This window comes from Dreissena polymorpha, chromosome 4 (genome assembly GCF_020536995.1).
Source record: "Dreissena polymorpha isolate Duluth1 chromosome 4, UMN_Dpol_1.0, whole genome shotgun sequence".
Lineage (NCBI taxonomy): Eukaryota > Metazoa > Mollusca > Bivalvia > Myida > Dreissenidae > Dreissena > Dreissena polymorpha.
This window is the reverse complement of record NC_068358.1, coordinates 136,681,294-136,700,904: the sequence shown is the minus strand read 5'-3', so window position 1 is coordinate 136,700,904 and position 19,611 is coordinate 136,681,294. Positions and strand designations below refer to the sequence as shown.

The 19,611-nt window shown below is 35.6% G+C and overlaps 1 protein-coding gene and 1 long non-coding RNA gene across 4 annotated transcripts in view; both read right to left on the bottom strand.

Annotated features, from left to right (window-relative positions):
• LOC127876765 (ETS translocation variant 5-like) overlaps positions 1-19,611 on the bottom strand; it is a 109,061-nt gene that overhangs the window by 33,021 nt on the left and 56,429 nt on the right. The window lies entirely within an intron of this gene.
• Positions 2,491-3,149, bottom strand: LOC127876792 (uncharacterized). The gene is made up of 2 exons (XR_008048079.1): positions 2,930-3,149; positions 2,491-2,767 (listed from the first exon to the last, which is right to left on the bottom strand). It is a non-coding gene; the product is annotated as an uncharacterized LOC127876792 (long non-coding RNA).

Here is a 19,611-nt window from a genome sequence, read left to right as displayed (position 1 = left end):
CCTGATTGCTTGGGTTTTTTGGGTTAATGCAAAGTTTTTGTTGTTGTGAAAGTTTGTTTTAATACAGTTACGTTTCAAACTAGAAGTGTCAAGCAAAATTTGCATGGTAGACGGACGATCAGGCCTTTTCCGCCCATTCCTGTAGGGCCGAATTTCGGTCCCATTCCCTATCCAAAATCGAAGTTTTTTCCTTATTAGAATAAAATGTCCCAATTGGAACCTTGCCCCAAAAAACCCCAATCAAAATCGTAAAAATTGACCCTAAAAATCGAGTGCAATAACATATCCAAAAGTCGTATTTATCTGAATTATGATCAAATTTTACAAAAGTAATAAAGAGCTTTTTTCATTTATCTTTTGTTAGTTAAAAAAGCTAAAATTCATAAAATGCACACAAAAATGCTCAAATTTAAGTGCCTGGTTGACCATTAAAATAGCCATAATATGGCCCAAAATGCAGGAAATCAAGTGCTCAATTTTAAAATTTTCACTGGGAGCATGCCCCAGAACCCTCCTGGTTTCACATTTTGGACTGTTGGCTCAAAAGTTATTGAGAACCCTGCACTTAGTAAATTAAGTTGTTTATTTTTCACATCTCAACTGAAACAAACATCTTGGTTACATAGATATCTATTGCACTGAAAGATACAACATCAAACTAATTGACCTGAAAGTCATATTTTTTCACATCTCCACTGACAAATACAACAAAATTGGCTATAACAACATGTTTAAGTCTTTTCATATTTGCACTTGTTCAACTAACAACAATATTTTTTTCTGCTCCATCTTAAAATAATAAACCCTATCCAATAGCACCATGCAATAAACTTTGTTCCATGCTAATATACAACACTTTGTGTCAGTATGCAAATGGGAGGAAAACTTCACATATATCTATATGAATGAGCTTAACCACATAAATGTCTTAACAAACATTCAAATGTTAATGTTCTTGGTTTGGTAATGTTTTATTTCAGTTCATTTCAATCATTCACATTATGTCAACTCAACTTAAGTTTTAATTATTATGTACAAAATATTGCTTTAAAGGATATGGGACACTGACTTTTTTATCAATTTTTCCTTGAATTAAATGTACGTCTTCCTTGGTATAAAATGGTAATAATGTACTTTTGTAACCTAAGCAAGCTTTGAAAATGGGTTCAAATTTTTGTTTTGGAATTGGACTTTTGGGAAAACATTATGGGGACCGACCCATTTTTTCCACACTTTCATCACAATTAAATCTTACAAGTAAAAGTAATCACCTTAAAAGCTCTCACACTGCCAGAATTGAAATGCAAGCAATCTTAGTGACTTTTCAAAGCCAGCTTTAAATAAGACAAGTCATTGAAGATTACAAATACCCCCAAAATGGCTTATTTGAAGCAGGTGCAAAACCTCAAAATTTGTCAAATTAATCTAATAATTTTGTCATTCGCTACATTTCTAAGTTTCAGGTTGATGGATTTAATAGATTGCCTAAGTTCAAGGGCACATATTTCTTCAACATATTGTGACAAACAAAAAACAATACATTACGTTCATATTGATATGCAGAGAAAAGTTTGAGAAACTAAGTCAAATACATTGATGCTTAGTTTCAAAATTTCAAGGGCACATAACTCTGCAAAATTCTATCAGAATAAACAAGAAAAAAATGTCTTGAAATTCTACATAGTATAAACATCATAATTACGTCTTGCACTACCACATGGCATAAATATATCTATAAAGTTTACAGTGATATGCAGGAACTGAGACTAGATTGCAAAATAGAGGACAAATGTGCAGCATAATCACTAAATGTGATAGGCGTGCTCACAATTTTGCAATAATTCTACAGCTAGAACCAATTGGAAGAGGACAAAAAGCTGATTGGATCAAGCAAAATGAGTTCCTCATCTTTTACATCCGTGATTTCTGGGACACATAAAACAGATGTGGGTAGCACCCTGGTTTTGCCTGCATTAGCACAGCATACCAAACCTTTGCAATGATCATTCCTGGAATAAATCCTAGATGATTGAGTAAGGTATCACCAAAAGCAATTAAGCAAGACACTTCATATTGTTAGTCTCTTCATTTTTTCTAGAAGCTCAAGATGACTTCACAAAGGTGGAAATGATCAAGTAAACATGTTTGGGCCTCAATGCTTCACAACACTTAACCCTTTGCATGCTGGGAAATTTGTCGTCTGCTAAAATGTCGTCTGCTGAATATCTAAAATTAGCATTTTCTTCATTTTTTTTTCAAAGAATACTATCAGAATAGCAAACAGTTTGGATCCTGGTGAGATGCTACATTCTGTGGCGTCTCATCTGGATCCAAACTGTTTGCAAAGGCCTTTAAAATTCGGTTCACGCACTGAAAGAGTTAACTAATTCGGCTTTCAACATGGAGAAGACTTTAAGTATGAAATAGTGTCCGTCCAATACAAACAAGGGACAAAATTGTCACAAAACCAGGTTTTCATTGTGAAAAAAAAATCTGATAAAGGGAGAAAACTCAAACTGAACTTTTGAAATGACCAAAAAAAATTAACCCCCTTTGTAAGTTTTTTTTTTTTTTTAAATCTATTTTTAGTCGTGGCGACCTTGACATTGGAGATATTGACGTGAATCTTTCGTGGGACACACCGTCCCATGATGGTGAACAAATGTGCCAAATGATTTTAAAATCTCACAATGAATGACATAGTTATGGCCAGGACAAGCTCATTTATGGCCATTTTTGACCTTTGAACTCAAAGTGTGACCTTGACCTTGGAGATATCGACGTAATTATTTCGCGTGACACACCGTCCAATGATGGTGAACAAATGTGCCAAATGATTTTAAAATCTGACGATGAACGACATAGTTATGGCTCGGACAAGCTCATTTATGGCCATTTTTGACCTTTGAACTCAAAGTGTGACCTTGACCTTGGAGATATCGACGTAATTATTTCGCGCGACACACCGTCCAATGATGGTGAACAAATGTGCCAAATGATTTTAAAATCTGACAATGAACGACATAGTTATGGCCCGGACAAGCTTATTCCGCCAGCCCGCCAGCCAGCCAGCCAGCCCGCCCGCCAGCCAGCCAGCCCGCCCGCATTCGCCAATCTAATAACCAGTTTTTTCCTTCGGAAAACCTGGTTAAAAAGCAAGTTTTCATCCTCATGAAGTCTGTTAGGTAACATCCTACAACAAATTACATAATGTTGCATTTTAAAAGAAGCATAAAATTTTTAATTCGGACTAACGTATATGATTACTTTAGTCAAGTAATTGTATGCATTGATCGTATCTTTCACACGTCCTAAATTTGGGATCATTTGATCTTCTAGCTATATTATTACACAGAATGGCAAAATTTAGACCATTATACATATTGTTGCACTGTTCACTGTATAATGTATAAATGCTTCGATGACATAAAGTTGCCAGGAAGCAGGGAAGCTCCTGTACGACAGAGATTGCTCTGAAGCTTCTTGGTCAGGAACTGATGACTTATAGGGAGTATATCAAATTTCAGAAATATTCTTGATGAAGGAAGGGTTTATTTAAAGTTTATCCTTTTTATTTTTATTTTTACAAAACTGACACATCAAAGGCTTGTTCACAGCTTTATAGCTACAAAAATAGAATTAGGCTTAAACAAAGCTTATTGCTTAGATTAATTGAAATAAATGTATGCAATGTATTTTATTGTTATATTTAAGTCAGATTAAGAGAATATAATATTAACGCAACCATTTCTTCTTTCAAATCAGACCTCACTGTAAGCATATTAATTTTCTTGAATCCAATAATGACAGCACTAATGTTCCTATTTCAGCACGAAACAGCAATTACTTTCAGGAAACACACTGACAAATGAAGAAGACCAAGGAAATTCAAAATGATAAATAAGCTTAGTAGAAAATTATTTGTTCAACTTCTCAATATTTTTTAGGCTAGATATCCATACAGGTAGCTCAATCTGTATCATAATACCTATCTGCACAGCAATATTTTATTACGTTATAATGTCCAAAACATGCATCTTTGTTTACTTAAAGCTCAGTGGAATATTAGTTGAAGGAAAATATTTGGGCCCCATCCTGTCACAAATTTCAAAACATCACATGCATTATGTTCGCTTTTTTCAATAAAACATGAGGGACAAGAGATGCTTTCGTCAGAAGCACAATGCCCCCTATTGCACCACTTTGAAATAAAATTTCAATACATCATTTGGAAGGTTAAGCAATTATCTCCCTTTTATAGCTTATTACTTCCCTTGGATTGTAGTTTTTTTACTTTTGACCTTGAAGGATGACCTTGACCTTAAAATTTGTTTTTATTACATCCTTAAAAAAATATAACTGCCCTTGTGAATTGATCTGTACCTGCCAAATGACATAAAATAGAAATTATCTCCCTTTAAAGCTTGTTACTTCCCTTGGATTTAGTTTTTTTACCTTTGACCTTGAAGGATGACTTGACCTTTCACACTCAAAATGTGCAGCATCATGAGATACACATGCACGCCAAATATCAAGTTGCTATCTTCAATATTGCAAAAGTTATGGCCAATGTTAAAGTTTTCGGACGGACACACATACAGACAGACAGACGGACTGACAGTTCAACTGCTATTATGCCACCCTATTGGGAGCATAAAAATAGTGCATCCAACCCCAAGACTTGATATGGAAGTCATCACTAATAGTTAAGGTTCTGTCAAATAGAGCTGAAAGAGATCCTTGAAATTACGAACATGAAATTGCTCGAGTAGTTTTTTAAGTTTACTTCCTTATTCAATACACCAGTTCCTGTAATGCATATACTATCATGAGCTAAATGAGTAAATAGATATTTTTAAATGTTATAAGATAGTCATACATGTCACAATATAGTTATACATGTAACAAGATAGTGTAAAAAATTACTGGAGACTGGAATGGACAAAATCCAGAAATCCCCATTGAAAAATGCCCGCTAAGCGACCATCTAAAAATAGCAAGTGGGGCAATTGATGTGCAGCAAAATACCACTGCACATCAAAGATGCTTATTACCTATTATTTATTACTCAATAAAAGGCACTGTATGATATATCAAAGACTTTGTTACAATGAAAAAAGTCGTATTGTTATTTTCTTATAGCCTGGTGAGAACAAGATGTGAAGACAGACAAGCATTTAGTCTGTTGAACTGCCTTTGAAAGACAGACACATAGATTGACTATGTCATAAATTGGTCCTATGAGTATGAACTTATGAAAGCTTGTAAAGGACAATAATAGGCCATTACTAGACTATGCATCTAATCCTGATAATAGGGCATATTTTATGAGATGTTCCGCTGTATTGTGTTGCACGAGTTGATTGTAAGATGAAAATATTCACATAACAACACGTTCTTAATTGTTTGATTCATTTTGTCTTATGTGCAGTGAAATAGGTAAATGTGCTCCTTGTCCTCAACAAATATCCTGAGTTTCCTTTAAAGAAAAAGAACAAAGCGCAAATCTACCATAGAAGTTTAAACAAGATGATTTGTAGAACTATTTTCCCAACTGTGAATATGCACTGGATGTGTTAAAGCAGGCATTCAACTTCTGCAAAAGCAGCTGTTTAATACTGTCATAAAAATGTCAAATAAAAAAACTTGGAACATTTGTAATCCTTGGGAGACAGGCCATAATTTAATCTGCACAGCTTGGCCGCTCTCAAGTTTTCAAAGCTGTGACCCTTTGCAAATACTTCGAAAAAAAGTACACTGTCTGGTAACAAATGTAAGAAATTCCTGTGAGAACAAATAAAGCAGCAGATAAGACTTAGTGTTCTGAAATGTAATACTTCCATAAACATTGCTTGCAATTATACAAACCATAGGATGAGCATTTGTGACATAGGAAGAAAGACCATTAAGTGTATTTCAGCATTAAAAAGGAGAACTTCCCCATTTACACGGCTTTGAATACTCATTCCAAATCCATGGAATTCACTCATAATTTGATTCAGAACTACAACAAACAATAGAGGGTAAAATAGACTCCACAAGGATTTGTTTTTTTCTTTAATGACTTCACTTTTATGTTTGCTGCAAATATAATGGACATATCACACATTCTCAATGAACTAATTTCATGATTGTTGCATTTTTAAGCTCTTGCAATTGGTGTCAAAGTACATGCATAGAAAACTTCAAATCAAGCAGCAACACTATGTCTGGATAAACAAAACATTGCATAAAAAGTAAACATATATGTGTCTTGTTCTGAGAAAGCTGGGCTTAATTCATGTGCGTAAAGTGTCATCCCAGATTAGCCTGTGCAGTCCACACAGGCTAATCAGGGACGACACTTTCCGCTTTAATGGTTTTTTTAGTTTCAAGGAAGTCCCTCCTTACCGAAAATCAAGTTTAGGCAGAAAGTGTCGTCCCTGATAAGCCTGTGCGGACTGCACAGGCTAATCTGGGACGGCACTTTACACACATGAATTTAGCCCAGTTTTCTCAGAACAAGACACTTATAATAATACTTGTTTATTTCTTTTGGAAACAATTTTTATCTCTCCAGTAAAATTAATCACTCAGTGCGCAAATATATTGGGCTGTCCAGTCAGGTAAAGAAAAAGAATGCTTCCAAACAAACAATATCTGAACAAAAAACTAAATACAAGTTTGTACTTATAACAGAAGCGCCATAATTCCACTAATTTTGTTGCAGCTTTAATTCCCTTCATTCAGTCACCTGTGCATGTTGGTCATTTAGATGTGAAAGTTTGAGCAAAATCTGCTAAGCTGTTAAACAAGAATTGAGTACACAAAATATTTGAAGATAGTTTTTTTTCTGCCATGTAAAAAAAAAGTCGTAAAACTGACCCAATCCCAAAGCAAACAGCCCCGATCCCAAACAGATATTATAAAGAGCACCGCCTTGCGGGTGCAGACCGCGCATCTATTTTCTTTTCAAAGGTGAAGGGACTCTCATTTTCAATCACAAAGGAGGGAGGGGTGGAGTAAGAGGGGTGTATAGTGTGGGGTTGTGGACATTTGCGATGGGGGGGTGGGGGGGGGGGTATTTTGTGGGTGCGATGGTTGGACGGTATTTCAAACATAACCGTTTAAAAAAAAAATGGGGGGGGGGGGGGGTATAGTGTGAGGGTGTGGTGGTCATTTGTGAGATGATCTTTAAAAAAAAAAAAAAAAATAAAAAAAAAAAAAATTGGGGGTGGGGGGGGGGGTGGGGGTATAGTATGAGGGTGTGGTGGTCATTTGTGAGGTGATCTGAAAAAGAAAAAAATAAAATAAATTAGGGGGGGGAGGGGGGAGGGGGATGGGGAGGGCACGGGGACGGGGGATGGTTTGGGTGGAGTCTATTGTGGTATGTCAGGTAAGAGTAGTTTCGTCAAAGTATCAATCAAATCTAATCATAAATAAAGAAGTTATGGCAATTTTAGCAAAATTTAATAATTTGGCCTTGAGAGTCAAGGTCATTCAAAGGTCAAGGTAAAATTCAACTTGCCAGGTACAGTAACCTCATGATAGCATGAAAGTATTTGAAGTTTGAAAGCAATAGCCTTGATACTTAAGAAGTAAAGTGGATCGAAACACAAAATTTAACCATGTATTAAAAGTTACTAAGTCAAAAAAGGGCCATAATTCCGTAACAATGACAACCAGAGTTATGCAACTTGTCCTTTTACTGTACCCTTATGATAGTTTGTGAGTGTTCCAAGTATGAAAGCAATATCTATGATACTTTAGGGGTAAAGTGGACCAAAACATAAATCTTAACCAATTTTCAATTTTCTAAGTATAAAGGGCCCATAATTCCGTCCAAATGCCAGTCAGAGTTACATAACTTTGCCTGCACGGTCCCCTTATGATAGTTCATAAGTGTTGCAAGTATGAAAGCAATAGCTTTGATACTGTAGGCAACCAATGCGAAAGACGCAAAAATCTTGTCGGACACGAGGTCCGATAACTTTTAAAATTTGTCGGACCTCGCCAGATTTTATCGGACCTCGTTTTTCGTCCGTGCCGAGACAAGTATGTTTCGCCGTTTTATTAAAAGTTGTTAAATTTTAAATGCCGCTCACTTTCCAGCCATATCATGATATCAGTAAGAAAGTGATTAGCGTTTATTTTGTATTAATATTAGTTTCATATCTCGACTTGACTCGCTACGAATTTTATTCGCGGGAGCTGTAATTTTGTGATCCAGCTAAGAAATTCCGTAGCAAGTAAAGTCGATATATAGAGCGAATATTAGTACGAATTAAACGCTAATCACTTTCTTGCTGATATGGCTGAGAAGTGAGCGGCATACACAAATTACAAAAAGTAATAAAGGGTATAACACGGCAAAAATTGCTTGTCTCGGCACGGACGTCGCCATCTTGACTTCCTTTGACTTATACTGTTCACACAAGATAAAAATATAAATTGAGAATGTAAAAACTGTTTATTGAGTCTATTGGCAATGAACAAAACAACATCACCACACATTGAAATAAAAACGTTTAATGCATGTTGATTCCATCCTGTGAATCGCCGTCGGATTGATACTCTGAATCTGTCTCATCGGAGTCAGAGGGCTTTTCCACACAATCTGTAAAGGATTATTTAAAAATTTAAACATTCCGAATACAATAACTTATGAATAAGAACAGTAAGTTTAAACAATTTAAATTGATAATTAAGTAAAATTAAGTTTTATGTTTCTATAATTACTGACAAATGAAACATAAGTAGTTGTTGTTAGTTGTTCTTTTTCAGTAAAACAGGATTTAAGGCTAATAACCTTCTTCCTCAACATCAGCACCTGCGCCATGAGAACTTGAAGAGAGAGACCGTCTGGTATATGTTGGCCTTCTGTGGCCATGAGGTTTCATAGCATCAAACTAAACGAAAGTATAATAGGATTGTATGCATTTTACCTCTGAATATTTAGTATAAGTGATTAAGTCATCATTGAAATAATAAAATAAATACAACAGTAATAACATTTGTTTTAAGAATGAAATTTACAACTTAATCGTAATACCAGCCACTTCTCAACCGCAGACTCAGGATTAAACTCTTTAATATCTGGGGAGCACAATTTAACCGTCATCAGACTGTGCAGGGTAGCCTGGTTCATTCTGAGACGAGAGCTTGTCTTGACCAGCTTCATGTGTGAGAAGCTAGTCTCGCAAGAGACGCTGGTCGGTGGGAGGCTCAACACCAGGTCAATGAGGAGACTGATGTTGCTTAGCTCCTCATCAGCCATTAACAGCATGCCCCATGCCATTTTCTTCACAGATAGGCCATGTCTGTTAAGTTGACATTGACTTACATTTTTTTTCAAGTCTTGTCCAGGACGAATTACAGAAGATAAGGTAGTAAACAGACACTTTTATTATATTTAGAGTTAACTTTTGTTTAAAGATTGTTTAACGATTTTAATCTCTACGATTTTGTCACACAAAGTATTTTAGATTTTGCATTACCTTTTCTTCAGGATTTTCTTCAATGACCTCCATTCCCTGACGCATTGTTTAACATCAAAGGAAGGACACATTGAAGTTATCTTTTTTTCGAAGTGGGATGCCAGTGTGGCTACTTGTTCATTACCATATCCTGAAAAAGCATTTAAAAGAACAAGCTGTTTCATTAACAAACAACAACACACAAAACATACTTTAAACATGGGTATAACGCTTTGATTTACTGACCTTCAAATTCGTCAGAGGCAACAGGCCACATGGTTGTGTCGAGTACCTGTGTGGCATTTATGACTGTGCTGGAGTCGAGCAAGCTGAAGCGATCTTCGATGGCTTGACACAGACCATCTATCAACTTGCATCTATACAATAGGTCGGGTGTCATGCCACTCAGCTTCAGGCCTTGGTACTCTCCAGTCATATGCATGGCCTGGACTTCTTCTGGAGGTTTCCTGAATGCAGATGTTGAACAAATTAAATGTTATATTCTGTTTAACTTAACACTGTTACATATGCATATCTATCAGTGAATCAGTATAAAGTACTGACTTGATAATTAATTAATTTGAATTCTTACTCATTTGCTTTTTCGCGCAGCAATTCTTTTTGCGTGTCCACCCAAAGGAATGCGTCGCCTATGACTGTTTTTGGTCTCTGCAGCTTTTTGGATAGGATTTGGAGCGGCTGGATGAGATCCTAAAACAGATTTAAAATTGTGAAATAATCTTGTTACATTTTTTGGAGACCTCTATTGATTTTTTTAAAGTACATTTCGTATCAAACTATGCATATGTATATACACTAAATTAACTAATGCTGAAAATGTAGAACTTCAAGAAGGTTATATAAAACTTATAACCAACTACTTACAATAACAAAAACACTCGTTAAAGTTTGGTTAAATTCAACATCATAATAATACCTGAAGTACAATGGCAAATGTCATAAGGCCCTTGTCAAGAAGCATGGAGTAGTATCCCTGTGCCTTTGCATTTTCGTGCCTACATGAGGCCAAGTGTGCCTCATAAGATCTGAAATTTTTGGCAAGGGAGTTGATACCTTCACTAAGGTGGGGAAGCCATCGCGTTGTTGATACTCTTTTCGGAGATACCATGTTTATCGAGAGTGTTTCACTGGCCTCCTTTAGACCTTTCCTGTTTTTGTGAATTTTGTAAAATTTGTGGAGACCAATCAAGAGGTTCATTAACTTTTGATATTTTTTTTCCAACTTAACCACATCACGAAAGGCCAGCTCTAACCGGTGACTGAAACAATGTATATTGATGATATTGTCCCCATATTCCTTGCGAAGGAGTGCAGCAAGCCCTGCCTTTTTGCCAGTCATGTTTGCCGCACCATCCGACCCCAAACCTACAAGTTTTGCTGTAAAAATCAATATTTCGATTTATTAATAAAATTATGATTGGTCATGACTCATGACATCAGTAATTATTTTAAAATGTATATTATTCATATATTATAAAGCACTCCTAAATAATTTTAATAGCATTAAAATTAATTAAACACGATTTAAAAAAAAAGATATGCACTACACAGTAGATACAGTTAGACGATGGTACGTTAAATAATATTATTATTATGTTTCAGTTAAAGAAATAACATACTTTCATCTAAGCCAAGTTGTTGAATTACATTCTGTACAAATTCCAGCAGATGTTGACTTGACGTTGATCGTGGTGACCTAGACATCCGACAGTTAATTAGTTATAGAAACGTATTAAACTATAACATTTTAGATTACGACTATTACAATGTAAAGTTATGGGAATATAACCAGAATTAAAATAATTGTCTGTTGACCGAGAAAACTATTTTACAATACAACATAACAACTTACAATAATGTGCATTTTTAAGGTATTTAACAGGAGACTTGCCCCATTGTCAGAAATCTTTCAGAAACATTCCCTTGCAATGATGTCCTAACGTAGAGGCTCTCTTGCTCTAACCCACTTCTATCTTGCGATCCGTCCATCATAAAGGAGAAAAATGGGGCGTCGTTCAACATCTTTATTGTTTTGTCCGTCTCTACATCTGAAATAAATGAAACAAAATCGGAGCAGGCCTTTTCATTTAAATATGTAGAGCCAATTTCAACACCTTGGGCAGCCATTGCTTCACATAGCCAAACATAATCAGATAGTGGTCTCCCTTTCTTTGCAACAGCATGGGCATTGCGGAAGAGGCTTGCAATGACATGGCGCTCTGCACTTTTGAGAGACAGAAGAGCTTTGCCTGCTTCACTCTTCTGCATGTCATGCTTACTTTGTTTGGCTAGCTCAGCCTCAGCTGCCTTCTGATGGCATTTGCTGGACTCGTGATCACTTACTGTCGAGACCTTAAAATTAGTGCTGCCCGTTTTAAAGGTGTTCTTACCTACACATGTGTTGTTCTTAAAGAACACTTGGCACAATGAACAAGTCATGACCCCATCATTAAATTGAAGCCATGGCCTGTCCTTTTTCCAAACCTCATGAAATCCTCTTTCGTCACGTTTTTCTACCTCATAAGACTTCCATCTCTTTTTATTTCCCTCCGCTCTTTGCTCAATACTAACCTGACTCTGTCTTTTATCGCCAGGCTTAGCCCCGTCAAAATAACGTAGAAGTGAAAATGACATCCTAAGAATGAGTGTGACAGTAGGCCTAACAGTACACACTTAACAGCTTGAGGTGTTTTGTTTAACAACTTTAATCAAAAATGAAGCGATTACAAATTTACAAAAAATAAAGGTACTACAAGAACGTTTAACAATATGAAAACGGAATCACCTGATCAAAAAGTTATCCACGTTTTCGCGATCGTTGACACAGCCACTTCTACTTCTTCATCAAATCTTGACACGGGACAGGCAACGGTCGTGTGGTTCCCCGCTTTCTATTTACGATCATCACAATGCTCGAAACCAGTAAAATTTAATTCAACCATGATGTCATTGATGCGTCGCCTACGTCACGAAACAATGTGCAATATTTAACTGGTTCTAAGAATCGCGCTTGGAGTTTGTTACGTCACCAGCAAAGACAGCCAGTTCGACTGGTTGGAAAATTGATTTTAAAGTTAAATAATCTATCGAAGTAAAATAAACATGAATTAGACCTTTTTTTAATATTCCTAGTTTCGTGTTCATTTTTAATCAAAGTTTTACATATTGTTTTTTTTTTTTTCTTGTCGGACACGAGGTCCGACAATTTGGGAAATATTATCGGACCTCGTCGAATTTTATCGGATTTGTCCGAGGTCCGATGTCTTTCGCATTGGTTGCTGTAGGAATAAAGTGGACCTAAACACAAAACTTAATCAAATTTTCAATTTTCTAAGTATAAAAAGGGCACATAATTCTGTCAAAATGCCAGTCAGAGTTACATTACTTTGCCTGCACAGTCCCCTTATGATAGTTAGTAAGTGTTGCAAGTATGAAAGCAATAGCTTTGATGCTTAAGGAATAAAATGGACCTAAACACAAAACTTAACCAAAATTTTCAATTTTCTAAGTATAAAAAGGGCACATAATTCTGTCAAAATGCACGCCAGAGTTATCTAACTTTGCCTGCCCAGTCCCCTCATGATAGTAAGTAAGTGTACCAAGTTTGAATGCAATAGCATTGATACTTACTGAGAAAAGTGGACCTAAACGCAAAACTTAACCAAAATTTTCAATTTTCTAAGTATAAAAAGGGCACATAATTCTGTCAAAATGCACGCCAGAGTTATCTTACTTTGCCTGCCCAGTCCCCTCATGATAGTAAGTAAGTGTACCAAGTTTGAATGCAATAGCATGGATTCTTTCTGAGAAAAGTGGACCTAAACGCAAAACTTAACCGGACGCCGACGCCAACGCCGACGCCAAGGTGATGACAATAGCTCATATTTTTTTTTCAAAAAATAGATGAGCTAAAAAATCCCAATTTATAAAAAAATAATATATATATTTTTTTTTTATAAGAAAGAAGTGTCTTAAGACTTATAATTATTAGACTCTTTATCTCAATTTAATTTTTTAAACAACCTACAATATATATTTACATGTATTTTGTATATATTTTTATAATAATATATTTGTATAACTATCATTTATATGATTTATTCTCAAAATGTCCAGGAATAGACCTGTTGGGTCAATATTTGTTGATTAAAAAATCCCAATTTGGTCCTTTTTGTCAATAATAAAATTCAAAAATTTGCCTCTTTTAATTGATTTAAAAAATCCCAATTTGACCAGACTCCTTTTCCCAAAATGGCTAGAAAAAATCCTGAGATATACATTCTTTTTTTGAAAAAACAAGCCAAGGGTGACAATTATGTAAAAATTCTGCAACCAAAATTCATTATTTTCTGATCATCTAATCATTGAGGTTATTCAGTTGAGAAAGTTTGAGCAAAAGCTACCAATAATTTAATGAGGAGTTGAGTACAGAAACGCTACTAACATGGAGACCAACGGCCGACAAGACTTTGTCTCACACTTAGTGGTGGCATAAAAAAAGAATAATAACAGATGCCTTCATTAGTATTGTTAATTGCAAAGTTGGTTGTCTTTATTGCTGGAAGTGGTAATTTATGACACATGACTGTGTATATAAGCCAACACGCCAGTCAACCGATGCACCATAAAGAGTCACAGTTCAACGTACGCAACAACGGCTAAAGTTTTATTTTCATATGACAGGGGTTCCTATTTGTCATTTTATAAAGTAATTAATAATCCAAAGAAATGACCGCTTTTCTACATATTATATAGTACAGAGCCAGAATACTGAGTGAAGTATGCAACTTTTTAAGCAAAAGATCCAGTGTAAATAATTGGATTATCATGATACATGATAAAAAGTATAAACATGAATGGTCTTACTATTTCTCATTAATGAAGCATTATAATTGAAGCTAAATGAATATGAAACTGATTTTTTGGAAATGGCCTCAAGAATGATCACAGTGCGTCATAGAAAACATCATTTAAACAAATGCAGTTTTGGGAATATAATTGTGAAGGCAAAGAAGTGGTTTCAGAAGTGCCTTTTGTCAAAAAAATTACATATCTGCACAATATATAACTCAAAAATGTGTGTTTTATGCACACATAGACACGTAACATTTTATTAGTAACCATTAGGTGCTCTAAAAATCATTAACTTTGTAGGAGTTGTCACGTTTTGCAGGGAAGACACATGGAAAAGCAACTAATCCGCTGCAAAGTCAAGTGCAAATGCTGCCTCACAAGAGATTCAGACACAATCTTGGTCATCAAAGCACAGTCTTTTTGAGAGTTCCAATACCCATATTTCAATTATGTCTTGTTGTGAACCACTTAAAGCTTAACTTGCAAATGGTTAGTGTTTAATCAATTGTTGCATATAAATTAGTTGAAACACATTTAATGCCTTGTGTGTTATCGTTTTCCAAGTGTTTAAATCTTTGCATGTTGGCAAAAATACCTGAAGAAATACACATAAATTCATGAGATATCATTTATATACTGACAAGAAAAATACAATGTTCAAAACAGTATGCCACAAATTAGACAGTATAACTCATATTGATAAATACATAAACAAGACTATTGCCAACCAATAAAAGTCCCCTACCGGCTCCACCATTGTCAGAAATTTCAACATTGTCAGAATATTTTTATTATTTGTTTCCATAGCAACAACAATTTTTGACGTAGGAACAAAATGAAATGATGTGCATAATGTCCATATTGCCATCTATCCATGTTCGAAGTTTCATGAAAAAAATATTAAGAACTTTTAAAGTTACCCCAGGATCCAGAAAAAAACACCATTTTCAGCACTATTTCTAGTCTATTTGTTGCCATAGCAACCACAATTTTTGACGTAGAAACAACATGAAATGACAGGCATAATTTCAATATTGCCATCTGTCCATATTTCAAGTTGCATGAAAAAATATGAAGAACTTTGAAAGTTATCTTTTGGTGAAACCAGTAGGGGACTAATAAATATGTCTAAATAAAATTAAATAAATATGTCTAAATAAAATTAAATAAATAAATATGTCTAAATAAATATGAAAATGTTTGATGTTTAGTTGGAAGATTACTTTAATTAACAATGCATAGAAACTAGAATAATGCTTTCAACAACTGCTCTTCCACCTATGCAGTACCTACCGGTATTCACAATTCCGCCCCCTCATTCCAGTGAGAGAGCGTGGTCAAGGATGCCCACATGTCAGCTTGGCAAATACTGGACATAATGACAGCATTATAATACTTCCTGTGTCTAATACCACTGAGCCAACATCATTAACAGCATAACAACACTAATGCTGCTTGCTACCTTGATCTTAAATTGTTCATTACTGCCCGGTTAGTTAGAAGCATATGTGGCATTTGGCCCACTGGCCAACCCACAAGAGGATTCATTCATCAGTGTCATCAGTGGGTCCACTATCCCTTGCAGAACTTTTGATTTCCAAGTTTTGTTGTGCTTCCAATGTTGTTTAACCCTTTGCATGCTGTGAAATTTGTGGTCTGCTAAAATGTTGTCTGCTGAATTTCTAAAACTAGTATTTTCTTTGATTTTTTTCAAAGAATACTATCAGAATAGCAAACAGTTTGGATCCTGATGCGACGCCACGTTCTGTGGTGTCTTATCTGGATCCAAACTGTTTGCAAAGGCCATCAAAATTTGGTTCCAGGACTGAAAGATTTAACTACTCAGTGCATTTTTTTTACATGCAAAATAGTTTTTAGCGTAGGTGCGTTTACGCACCTATGCTTATGGTGTATACCACTTTTCGAAAATCCACATCTATCGGTTACCCATTATGAAGCCTTACCTGATCAAAAATCAGACGAAATATCTATTTAATTTAGTATATGGTCATTCTTACAATTTTTTTTTGGAAACGTTTTTCTAACGTTTTCTTCCAAGAATATTGCTGACACCGTTTTTAGTGAATTTTTCTAAGACCGTTTTGTGTCAAAAAATCTTCTTATAACCTAAAACAAATTTCGTTCGTAAAACAATTCTATCTGCACTATAAATCTCAAACTCCTACGCAGTGGCCTCCCTTATACGAGAAGTTACTGACCGGGCGAAGCAAGGGAAGTAACTGCTGTGAGGAGTTTCTATAAAAATCTGCATTCAGAAATCTGTATTCAGAACTCAATCTGTTGTGCACGTCTGAATCTAACGCTTACCAAAAGTTTTACGACAAATTCTTGACGCAGACGAATAGGGTAGCGTCTATTTTCATTTGTGAAAAGAATAGTTCGATACAGATCTGTCCGTGCTTAAATTTTAAAAGGCTTGGGTAATTATTTTTCATAAGCGTTTCAAACACTGATGTTAATGGAAAGATTATCTATTTAAATAGTCGGTAATTGTTTGAAATTATTGATTTGAGAAATTCGCGGATGGCGATATCGAACTACATTATACCACGTGACGCCATTCTTCCCTGTATCTTGCACCTATGCTTTTAACGCCATCGGCGCTCTCGTTATTAATGCCATACCAGTTCAGCGGACATGCTTAAAATGACAAAATAATCATTTAATTAATTGAAGTCAAACATGCGTTATTTGAAGTGGAAACAAGGTTTTTTCTTATATTTGACCTGACAAACAAGTTTTTGGATGCACACAACACAGGTTTAAACTTAGCCTAGATTATTTCAATACATAAATTTAATCAAGATTGGATGAAAAATTTGACCTATCATATAATGAAATAACAAGCTGTAAGTTGACTTCCATCTGACACAATAGCTCAAACAACAGAAAATGTAGTGACATTTAAATGTTATTGTTCAGGTCTGAAACTCATCTTTGCTCCATGTGTTTAAGACAAAATCAGCAATTGTAATTATTACCTGATGTCTTATATAAATGATGATTTATTATTTTTTGCTATTTCCTCGTCGAAAAAGAAATTTGCAATGTTTTAAACTGTTACCGGTGAATATAGAACTGTTGACCGGTCAACAGTTTGAACTGTTGCCCGCTGGAATAATGACGTCATTTCGTCGAAAAAAATGACGTCATTTTACAGTTAAACAGTCAAAATTATTTATTTTATCGATTACTGTTGTGTGTAAATCAAAATTTAGTTTGCTGTTATTTCCATGTTGGAAATTTGATTTGGTAATAAAACTCTTATTTCATGGATGCTTGGTGAACAGTCAAAACTGTTGTCCCTCAGTATCAGGGCTGACATTTGGAACTGTTGCCTGAGGCCGAAACAGTTCCAAAGTCATCCCTGATACCTTGGGACAACAGTTTTGACTGTTCATCGCGCACCCATGAATTAACTGTATACTGCTATAGATCACTCATTTGCCTGTTACTGTTGGCATTGGTATACATGAGCCAAATGAATATAACAACAAAAACAAGTATGTTCCCACTGAGCAGTGACCAAATACCCCATAACCTCCCACAACCACAGTTCATATAGTTCACAATATTGTCCCATAACAACCACCATGTGGAGAATATTACTATACAGGATATACTAATTAAACCTTAGGAATGTCATTCATTGCTAATAATGAGAAGGTTCATCATAATAAGATACTTTTCCTATAATATTGAGGATGGAAGATAAGAAAGTAGTCCCAACATGATTACCTTAATAAACAATCTTCTTACATCTTTTTTTGATGATCCATAATCTTTCTCTGTCAGCAAAAATGATTCGAAGCTGATTTTGGCAAGTTAATAATTGACTCAAATTATGTCAATTAACCATCTGATTCATTGGTAGACACAAACCTTGATTTGGGGTGAAAAATTATTAATTTAAGATTTATGATTGAAGAAACTTCTATTCAAACAGTTATTATGTCATTACACATTATGATGAATAATTAGCCTCAATTCAGACAAAGTTATATAGATTAATACTGGACTATCAATGCGGGGAATCACGTGGTCAGAATTGAGAAAACATGGCGGCAAATGCCTCGATAAGATGGAAAATTTTAGTGTTTAAACAGGTACATCTTCCGTATTACTTACTTGTTTTTAATCGGATGACGCCTATCATAGGGCCAGCAGGACGCGGTTTCATCGAGTATCGACCGTTTCCCTCTGGTTGGTCTGAGTGTGGAGATTACTCATGAAACATTTTGCGATTTCCTGAACCGTCAATTGCTGTTGTTCACAGACTAGCAATAATATAACTGTTTTCACACTAATTAGCACTGTACCAGTTGTTCATGCGGACGCATTGAAACTGGCAAAATAATGGATACATCGATTGCTAATGGCGTTATTTTCAAGGTAAAGTTATCTCCACACTCAGACCAACCAGAGGGAAACGGTTGATACTCGATGAAACCACGTCCGGCTGGCCCTATGATAGGTGTCAGCCGATAAAAAACAAGTAAGTAATAAGGAAGATGTACCTGTTTAAACACTCAAATTTTCCATTTTATTGAGGCATTCAAATATTAATTCAAAATTTATGAGTAAACTAAAAAAATATCTGAAGCTCTGAATAAGTATCTGATTTTCAATTAACCCATTTTTGTCATCAAGTTCAGCGGAAATATAGGTAACGGAAAGTGGCAAAGTGAAAAGCTCTTTCCATACATAGATGCCTGCAGCACAACAAGCCACATGGGAGCAGCAGGAATGGTTGTTGGAGACTATTGATTATAGATATAGGGTCATGTACATCTTCACTTCCTGCTTCCGCCTTCAAACCCATCAATAATTCCATGCCAGACATCTTTGTCAGACAATCAAGGTCTGCAGATATTTCCTTGCTATCATTTAGGGTGTTACCTTATTAAGAAACCATATATTGATGAACAGTGTTTTAGAAGTGCTTGGGGGATAAAAGTCACACATATCATGGCTGAAAGTTAAAAATTTAGAAAAACCTGACTTTATGGCTGTTGTTGTGGGCGGAATGGGGGGGGGGCTTAATTGGGGGGCTATCAGGAAGGGTGAGGGAAGGGCAAGACCCTCTAAAAGCTCATGAGAGTTATTATTTGACAAGTGCCCAACAACATTTACCAAATGAGGATGTACAGTACAGCCAAAGCGGAACAAACGTATTTCGCGATCCGCGGCGGCAAGGCGAAACGAGTCGATGCAGCGTCAGTCGTTGAAGCCGCGTCAGTTGCATGTTGATTCCGCTATT